Source organism: Ovis canadensis, chromosome 10 (assembly GCF_042477335.2).
Source record: "Ovis canadensis isolate MfBH-ARS-UI-01 breed Bighorn chromosome 10, ARS-UI_OviCan_v2, whole genome shotgun sequence".
In the NCBI taxonomy this organism is placed as follows: Eukaryota; Metazoa; Chordata; class Mammalia; order Artiodactyla; family Bovidae; genus Ovis; species Ovis canadensis.
The window spans coordinates 78,500,998-78,511,324 of NC_091254.1; the positions used below are offsets into that span (position 1 = coordinate 78,500,998).

Here is a 10,327-nt window from a genome sequence, read left to right on the forward strand (position 1 = left end):
GGCATGGGTCAGCAGTGGCCTGCTGCAGGGGCAGAGGCTCTGGGTCCAGCAGATCTGGGTATGGCATAAGCCCTCTCATAGTAAATTGCCATTAACCCCATCATAGAGCAACCAGGACTAACATAGGACTGGGGAAACAGACTCTTGGAGGGCACAAACAGAACCGGGTGCACAACAGGACCCAGGAGAAAGGAGCAGTGACCCCACAAGAGACTGACCCAGACTTGCTTCTGAGTGTCCAAGAGTCTCCAGAGGAGGTGTGTGTTGACGGTGGCCTGGTGCAGTGTCAGGGGCACTGAGTGCAGCAGTGCATGCATGAGACCTTTTGAAGGAAGTCGCTGTTATCTTCATTACCTTCACTATATTTTGGCTTCAGTTCAAACAACAACGAGGGAACACAATTCTGCCCATCAGAACAAGACCCAGTTTTCCCCATAGTCTCTCCCATCAGGAAGCTTCCATAAGCATCTTGTCCTTCTCCATCAGAGGGCAGGCAGAATGAAAACCACAATCACAGAAAACTAACCAAACTGATTACATGGACCACAACTTTGTCTAACTCAATGAAACTATGAGCCATGTCATGTAGGGCCACCCAAGATGGATGGGTCATGGTGGAGAGTTCTGACAAAATGTGATCCACTGGAGAAGGGAATGGCAAATCACTTCAGTATTCTTGCCTTGAGAACCACATAAACAGCATGAAAAGGCAGAAAGATAGGATGCTGAAAGAGGAACTCCCCAGATCAGTAGATGCTCAATATGCTACTGGAGATCAGTGGAGAACTAACTCCAGAAAGAATGAAGAAGCAGAGCCAAAGAAAAAGCAACACACAGTTGTGGGTGTGACTGGTGATGGAAGTAAAGACCAATGCTGTAAAGAGTAATACTGCATAGGAATCTGGAATGTGAGGTTTATTCAGCTCAGTTCAGTTGCTCAGTCATGTCCGACTCTTTGCGACACCATGGACTAAAGCATCCCAGGCCTCCCTGTCCATCACCAACTCCCAGAGTCTACTCAAACTCATGAACATTGAGTCAGTGATGCCATCCAACTATCTCATCCTCTGCTGTCCCCTTCTCCTCCCACCTTCAATCTTTCCCAGCATCAGGGGCTTTTCAAATGAGTCAGTTCTTCACATCAGGTGGCCAAAGTATTGCAGTTTCAGCTTTAATAAGAGTCCTTCCAATGAGCACTCAGGACTGATCTCCTTTAGGATGGACTGGTTGGATCTCCTTGCAGTCCAAGGGACTCTCAAAAATCCTCTCCAACAGCACAGTTCAAAATCATCAATTCTTTGGCAATCAGCTTTTTTTATAGTCCAACTCTCACATCCAGTGAGCGGTGGCTGAGCAGCACTGGAGAGGCTAGAGGCCGAGAGGAGATACCCCACATCAGAGAAACTGCACTAAGACAGTAGGCACTGAGAGAGGGCATCAGAGGGCAGACAGACAGAAACCACAATGAGAGAAAACTAACCAATGTAATCACATAGACCACAGACTTGTCTAACTCAATGAAACTATGAACCATGCCATGTAGGGCCACCCAAGACAGACAGGTCATAGTGGAGAGTTCTGACTAGGCAGCACATATACAATAATTGGAATGATACAGAGATTAGTGTGGCCCTTGCACAAGGATGACACACAAATTCGTGAAGCATTATGTTCATGAATCAAGGCAAATTGGAAGTGGTCAAACAGGAGATGGCAAGAGTGAACATCGACATTTTAGGAATCAGCAAACTAAAATGAACTGGAGTGGGTGAATTTAACTGAAATGACCATTGTATCTACTACTGTGGGCAAGGATCCCTTAGAAGAAATGGAGTAGCCATCACAATCAACAAGAGAGTCTGAAATGCAGTACTTGGATGAAATCTCAGAAACAAGAGCATGATCTCTGTTTCCAAGGCAAACCACTCAATATCAGAGTAATCCACGTCTATGCTTCAACCAATAATGCTGAAGAAGCTGAAGGTGAACAGTTCTATGAAGACCAACAAGACCTTCTAGAACTAACACCAAAAAAAAATATTCATTATAGGGGACTGGAATGCAAAATTAAGAAGTCAAGAGATATCTAGACTAACAGGGAAATTTGGCTTTCGAGTACAAAATGAAGCAGGTCAGGGGCTAACAGAGTTTTGCAAAGAGAATGCACTGGTCATAGCAAACAGCCTCTTTCAATAATACAAGAGAAGACTCTACATATGAACATCACCAGATGGTCAACACCGAAATCAGTTTGATTATATTCTTTGCAGACAAAGATGGAGAAGCTCTATACAGTCAGCAAAAATAAGACCAGGAGCTGATTGGGGCTCAGATCAGAAACTCCTTATTGCCAAATTCAGACTTAAATTGAAGAAATTAGGGAAAACCACTAGACCATTCAGGTATTACCTAAATCAGGTTACTTAGATTATACAAAAGTGACAAATCAATTCAAGGGATTAGATCTGATAGAGTGCCTGAAGAACTATTGACAACAGGTTCATGACATTATATAGGAGGCAGGGATCAAGACCATTCTCAAGAAATAGAAATGCAAAGAGGCAAAATGGTTATCTGGAGGCCTTACAAACAGCTATGAAAAGAAGAGAAGTAAAAGGCAAAGGAGAAAAGGAAAGACTTACCCATTTGAATGCAGAGTTCCAAAGAATATCTAGGAGAGATGAGAAAGCCTTCCTCAGTGATCAAAGCAAAGAAACAAAAGAAAATAATAGAATGGAAAAGATTATAGGTCTCTTCAAGAAAATTAGAGATTCCAAGGGAATATTTCATGTGAAGATAGGACAATAAAGGACAGAAAAGTTATGGACCTAGTAGAAGCAGAAGATATTAAGAAGAGGTGGCAAGAATACACAGAAGAGCTATACAAAGAATATCATTATGAACCAGATAGCCACAATGGTGTGATCACTCACCTAGAACCAGACATCCTGGAATGTGAAGTTGAGTGGGCCTTAGGAAGCATCACTACAAACAAAGCTAGTGTAGGTGATTTCCAGTTGAGCTATTTCAAATCCTAAAAGATGATGCTGAGAAAGTGCTGTACTCAATATGCCAGAAAATTTGGAAAATTCAGCAGTGCCAGAGGACTGGAAAAGGTCAGTTTTCATTCCAATCCCAAAGAAAGGCAATGCCAAAGAATGCTCAAATTACCACACAATTGCACTCATCTCACACACTATAAAGTAATGCTCAAAATTCTTCAAGCCAGGCTTCAACCGTACATGAATTGTGAAACTCCAGATGTTCAAGCTGGATTTAGAAAAGGCAGAGGAACCAGAGATCAAATTGCCAACATCCGCTGGATCATGGAAAAAGCAAGAGAGTTCCAGAAAGACATCTATTTCTACCTTATTAACTGTGCCAAAGCCTTTGACTGTGTAGATCACAACAAAGTGTGGAAATTTCTTCAAGATATGGCAATATCAGACCCCCTGGCTTGCCTCCTGAGAAATCTGCATGCAGGTCAAGAAGCAACAATTGGTACTGGACCTGAAACAGCGGACTAGTTCCAAATAGAAAGAGGAGTATGTCAAGGCTGTATATTGTCATTCTTTTTATTTTACTAATATGCAGAAGTACATCATGAGAAATGCCAGGGTGGATGAAGCACAAGCTGGAATCAAGATTGCTGCAGATAAAGAAACTCAGATATGCAGATGACATCAACCTTAAGGTAGAAAGCAAAGAATAACTAAAGAGCCTCTTGATGAAAATATAAAGGAGAGTGAAAAATTTGGCTTAAACTCAACATTCAAAAAACTAATATCATGGCATCTGGGCCCATTGTTTCATGGCAAATAGATGGGGAAACAACGGAAACAGTGAGAGACTTTTTATTTTGGCTTCAAACTCACTGCAGATGGTGACTGTAGCCATGAAATTAAAAGACACTTGCTTCTTAGAAGAAAAGCTATGACCAATCTAAACAGCATATTAAAAAGCAGAGGCATTACTTTGCTGGCAAATAAATGTCTAGTCAAAGCTACTGTTTTTCCATGATTCATATGTGGATGTGAAATTTGGTCTATAAAAAAGCTGAGCACTGAAGGATTGATGCTTTTGAACTGTGGTGTTGGAGAAGACTCTTGAGAGTCCCTTGGACTGCAAGGAGATCCAACCAGTCAATCCTAAGGGAAATCAGTCCTGAATATTCATTGTAAGGACTGACACTGAAGCTGAAACTGCAATACTTTGGCCACCTGATGTGAAGAACTGCCTCATTTGGAAAGACCCTGATGCTGGGCATGATTGAAGTCAGGAGGACAAGGGGACAACAGAAGATAAGATGGTTGGATAGCATCACTGACTGGATGGACATGAGTTTGAATAAACTCTGGGAGTTAGTGATGGACACGGAAGCCTGGCGTGCTGCAGTCCATGGGGTCACAAAGAGTCGGACACAACTGAGTGACTATACTATATATTAAATCAGTTTATTTTAAAAAAAACAGTGAATTAATTAAAATTAGATTCCTTATTTTGTAGTGATAGGATGACTGGAGCACAGAGTTTTTCAGAAATTTGATGTAGGTCATAAAATTTGGAAAGTCTGGAATTGTTACTTCACTCCAAGCAAAGTAACTATTTGGTTCAGTTCAGTTTAGTTTCTCAGTTGTGTCTGATTCTTTCCAACCCCAAGGACTGCAGTGCACCAGTCTTCCCTGTCCATCACCAACTCCTGGAGCCTACTCAAACTCATGTCCATCGAGTTGGTGAGGTCATCCCACCATCTCGTTCTCTGTGGTCCCCTTCTCCTCCTTCCTTCAATCTTGCCCAGCATCAGAGTCTTTTCCAATGAGTCAGTTCTTGCATTAGCTGGCCAAAGTATTGGAGTTTCAGTTTCAGCATCAGTTTTCTCAATAGATATTCAGGACTGATTTTTTTTTTTTTTTTTAGGATTGATTGGCTTGATCCCCTTGCAGTGCAAGGAACCCTTCAGAGTCTTCTCTAATACCACAGTTCAAAAGCAACAATTCCTCAGCACTCAGCTTTCTTTATAGCCCAACTCTCACAGCCATACATGACCACTGAAAAAACCATAGCTTTGACCAGATGGACCTTTGCTTTCAAAGTAATGGTTCTGCTCTTAATATGCTGTCTAGATTGGTCATAGCTTTTCTTCCAAGGATAAAATGTGTTTTAGTTTCATGGCTGCAGTCCCCATCTGCAGTGATTTTTGGATCAAAAAAAAAAAAAAAAAGTCTCTCACTGTTTCCACTATTTCCCCATCTATTTGGAAAGATGGGGACTGGATGCCATGATTTCAGTTTTTTGAATGCTGAGTTTTAAGCCAGCTTTTTTGCTCTCCTCTTTCACTTTCATCAAGAGGCTGTTTAGTTCTTCCTTTTCTGCCATAAGGGTGGTGTCATCTGTGTATATGAGATTATTGATATTTCTCCTGGCAATCTTGATTTGGGCTTTTGCTTCATCCAGCTTAGCATTTTGCATAATGTATTCTACATGTACATTAAATAAGCAGGGTAACAATATATGGCCTTGATGTACTCCTTTCCTAATTTGGAACCAGTCTGTTTTTCATTTCTGGTTCAAACTATCACTTTTTTTTTTTAAGACACATTCCAATTTTATTAATCTGTTCATAGCAGAATGTCCTGTCAGAGTTTACCTCTTTAAAATGTATTTTGCACTATTTCTTCTTGGAAAATGTGTAGTTTTATTACACAAAAAAGGAGAAAATAAAAGTAGTAATGTTCATACCTTCTCTCTCTGAAATTTTTAAAGCTTTTTATTTATTTATTTATTTATTTATTTTGAGGGGGGATGAGGAAGAATTTTAATCTGCATACAGATTTCTCTGGAGACAGATAAGGTGGTCTTATATTTCCATCTCAAACAATTTTCCACAGTTTGTTATGATCTCACAGTTATATAAGTGCAGTTTATTATATATCAATTATGTCTCAATAAAGTTTTTAAAAAAGAGACAGAGAAATACTACTTATATACTCTCCCTAACTGTTCTTATCCATGGTAATTTATTTGACTACTTCAGTGACTGAACAACAATATGTGTACACTGACCGCAATGTTAGTCTTCATCTCACAAGTCACTACTTAACTGCCTACCTTTATACGTAATGACTCACTATACATCAGCTACTTAGTTGTTTGGTTTCTAAGTTGTGTCTGACCCTTTGCAACCCCATGGACTGTAGCCCACCAAGCTTCTCTGTTCATGGAATTCTCCAGGCAAGAAAACTGGAGTGGGTTGCCTTTTTCTCCAGGGGATCTTCCCAACCCAAGTATCCAACCTGTGTCTCCTGAATTGGCAAGCAAATTCTTTACCACCAAACCACTTGGGAGGCCCCTGCTATTGAATATTCAATAACATTTAATTCTTCAACTACACTGTTTTTCTCGCAGTACGTCAACTTTTCTCATACAATGTTAATATCAAGAATTCAGTCACTAAAGGGACGTTTCAAGGAAATGTCAAATCCTTTCTCTTCCTTGTATCAAGAATTTCTAGAGTCTGAGCTTTTGCATCATAGAAAACTTTCAGAATCTTGCCTTTAATCTCCTGCAATCACCTTTTCTACCTTAAAATTTATTTTCAATATATAATAAATATTTGTTTCCTTTGTGAACGTGCCAGGCTCTTTTATGTCACACACTTCAGTATATATTGTTGCATTTTCTTATAAATCTCTTTTTATTGTTTGTAAGTCTTAATCTAAAGTTATTGTCTTCATGAATTTTTTTTTCTTTTTTTTTTTTGCTTTCACTCTCTCACTGACATGGGATCTATTTTACCTGTGGCTCGCTATATTAAATAAATGTCTTCAGTATACTAAACACATTATTTTATCTTTATCATGTTTGTTAAAAGTCAGACACTAAGGGACTTTTTCTGGGACTCTAGCGGTTAAGACTCCTGGCTTCTAATGCCAGGGACAGAGTTTCAAGCCATGGTCAGGGAACTAAAGCCCATATGTCACACAGTGGCAAAGAAAAAAAAAAGTCAAACACAAAATATTCCTGAAAGCAGGATGTTTTCATTTTTATATTCCTTGCACTAGACACATTGCCTGGCACAGACTAGGTGTGTAATGAATTGTGTGATATGAATAAATGGACAAGATAATTAGCCATCAGGTACAATGCTCTTATTTGCCCAGGGAAGGATTGCCAGGCTTGATTATTTTTTTTTTCTTTTATGTAAGCATCAAAAGACAGGTTTCTGAAAGCAGATGGCACATCTATTCATTTGGCAAGATGTATCAATCTTATTTGTTATCCTTTCCAGTGGAATATTCTCAGGAAATACTGTGTGATAAATTTCTATTGACCGAATGGATTATTAATAAAGAGGGACAGATGTATCCTAATGATACATCTAGGGTGACCTTTCATTAGGTGGTTCGTCTGACAAAAGAAGTTGAATCAGGAAGAGATTCACTAGACACAGATCGGGAGAAAATGTCTTCCCCCTCATATTCCAAATGTAGGAAAGCACCACCCATACAAATTCTGCTTGCTTATATAACCACTGAAGAAAGAAGTTAACTATGCATAACTAACATTCATATATTAGCCTAATACAAAAGGTGTTCAATAGATAAACTTGTGAAAGTCACGGAACAAATCTACTTTTGGATTGGTACTAATGGCTGGCTATTCTCTATGTTGATGATCTCTCTTTCTTCTCTAAGCTCTAATTTCTATTCCTTCTTTAGGCTCTAATCTATCTTTTCTCTAAGCGCCTCACAAGATAACAGAAATCTTGATACTCCCTGTTTCCAAGGAATTTTAACCTACCTATCAAAATTGTTCCTTTTCTTTTTCCTCTTCCTTCTTCTTATTGCACCTCCATTTTCCCTATTATCAATATTATTATCATCATCAATCCATTACCTTAAAATCATAATCAACCGTCTTCAGTGTACTAAAGACATGATTTTATTACGTTTGTTAAAAGTCAAACACTAAGGGACTTCCCTGGTGGTCCAGAAGTTAAGCCTTCAGGCTTCCAATGGCAAGATAGAATATTACTTACACACACAAATATACTCACATACATGCATACATATTCATATAATTCACAGACAAGTTATAAGTTATTATTAAACCATTGTTCCTCTAACATTTCTAAGATTCTTGGAATAATATATGCAGCTATATGCACACCTACTGAAGAGCCCATTCAAGTAAGTAATATTTGAGGAATTGATAAAAATGTATTTCCTATGAATACAGAATCATTGTATTCTTGATATTTAAGAATCATAAGTCATTTGTTGCCAATGTTATTTACTTCTGAGAAATTTACACTGCTTTCAGGTCAATATATGTCATTGACCACAAACTATTTTGAAAGGAAAATTTTACTCTAAAATATCACTTAATTCCAGTAAGGCATAAAGTACATCAAATCAAATAGTCCAATCTATAGGTTATATGTGGAAGTTCGGCATAACCTCTTGAATTTAAGCTTAATCGAATGACTAATTGTGAACAGACACTATGTCTTTTCCTGCCGAGATAATCAGCCACACTTTAGAAAGAGAACAATTCAGCTGAGTCACATTGCACAGTGCTCTTTTTCTTGGCACCCAACCGCATTGGTTACGTCCTGTGAGAAATCTGAAATATTTATAGTGCTTGGGTGCTTCAGTCTCCATGTTGTTCACAGCATTATTCTGTCCTGAATAATTCAATGCAGAAGTCAAGGATGCTACTTCAAATTTCCCTTTGATATCCTTAAGCAACTGTAAAACCATCTATCTGCAACAAATAACTTTTTGAGAGTTCAATTTATGTTGTTTTGATTTTGTTATGTTGTGACTTGATGATTTAAGAGTGAAAATGCAGGTGCACATACAAGTACAGGCATGTGAATGATGAAGTAAGATATGTGGACAGGTGCTTTGTTCAAATGAAAACACAAATGAATCAAATCCAGGGAAAAGCTGACCATTGGTTTATTTGCAAATTATCAATAAATTATTCTCCTTGTCGCCTCTCTTTTACAGATATAGATAAGGGTTGAGACTGAAGACACAGAAAATAAAGTGTGCTTCTTAAGGATTATAGAAAATTCTAGTCCCTCTTAATCCTGCTATATGTTTGCTAACTTAGAAAAATGCAATAATTAATAGGTTGTCATTTTTCTGGGGATGTTGGAGTAATGCAGTCATGTATTAGTAATGTAAAGTACAAATCCTTTTCAAAGTTAAGTTTGCCTAGATGGTTTGTAACCCTAACATTTTCAAGCAAACAAAAAATTATTCCACATTTTTGTTGTTCAAAAATTAGAAGATTCTTCCAGGAAAAAAAAATTAAGTGGAAAGCTGCTACAGTCATTTCAAAGAATGTGCTGTGGGCAACTGAAGATTTTAATCTCCTGTTAAAGAGGGAAAGGAATCCGAGCAGTATTGTGCACTGTTTGCTGTGACAATTAACAGCAACATCACGATTCATTACATCGGTACTTAATAACAGTGCTCCTAAAATTCAAGGGGCTGGTGTTAGATACTTCAGAAATGAGTCAAACTGATAACTTATTTTGAGATTCTACCTTCTGTTTAACTGACTTGATGACATAAAGGAGGTGGGAAGAGATGAGAAGAATGAAAATTCTAATTAAATGAATGAGAACCAAAGACACGAAGATCTGTTTCAGACCATAAATCCAGTTAATTAAGCCTTTGGCTTGATGAATGTTTAATAGCTTAATTCCATATTTATGTGTTATTTAGGTATACTTTTCTGATGACTTTAAGTTCATCAAACAGTTTCTTAAGTCTTTAAGTTTTATAGTTTTAACAATGAGAACAGAACAAATGAGTGGTTCTTACACTCTAGAAATAGACTGAAGTTTCTCTGCTCATGATAAATAGGAATAGAAATGTTACTAGCTGATCTTTACTCATTACCTCAGTCAGTACGTTTACTCAGTCAAATACTTGTCGTGCACTTCTGTGAAAGATGCTATGCTAGAGAGAAAGGTACAACGCTAAAATACTGAGCAAAAGAGAAAATACTACATGTGTGTTGTTGACTCACATGTATTCTGCTGTATATAAAGAAAATAAAGATTAAATATGCTTAGTGAAATGTCAAACATTGTATGTTATAATTTGTATGAGAAATCAAAAAAAACTTGCAAATGTAAAAAAATAGACACAGATATGAAAAACAAACTTGTGGTTATTGAGGACAGGGGCAAGAAAGGTGTGGGGTATTAAGATGTATAATAATTAAGATATACAAATGTATAACATAAACTACAATGATATGTTGTACAAGAAATATAGCCATTATTTTATAACAACTATCAGTTCAG

The 10,327-nt window shown here is 37.8% G+C and overlaps 1 pseudogene; it reads left to right on the forward strand.

The window, feature by feature from the left end:
* Window positions 1-1,575: 1,575 nt before the first annotated feature.
* Window positions 1,576-1,676, forward strand: LOC138447015 (U6 spliceosomal RNA; annotated as a pseudogene).
* Window positions 1,677-10,327: the final 8,651 nt, after the last annotated feature.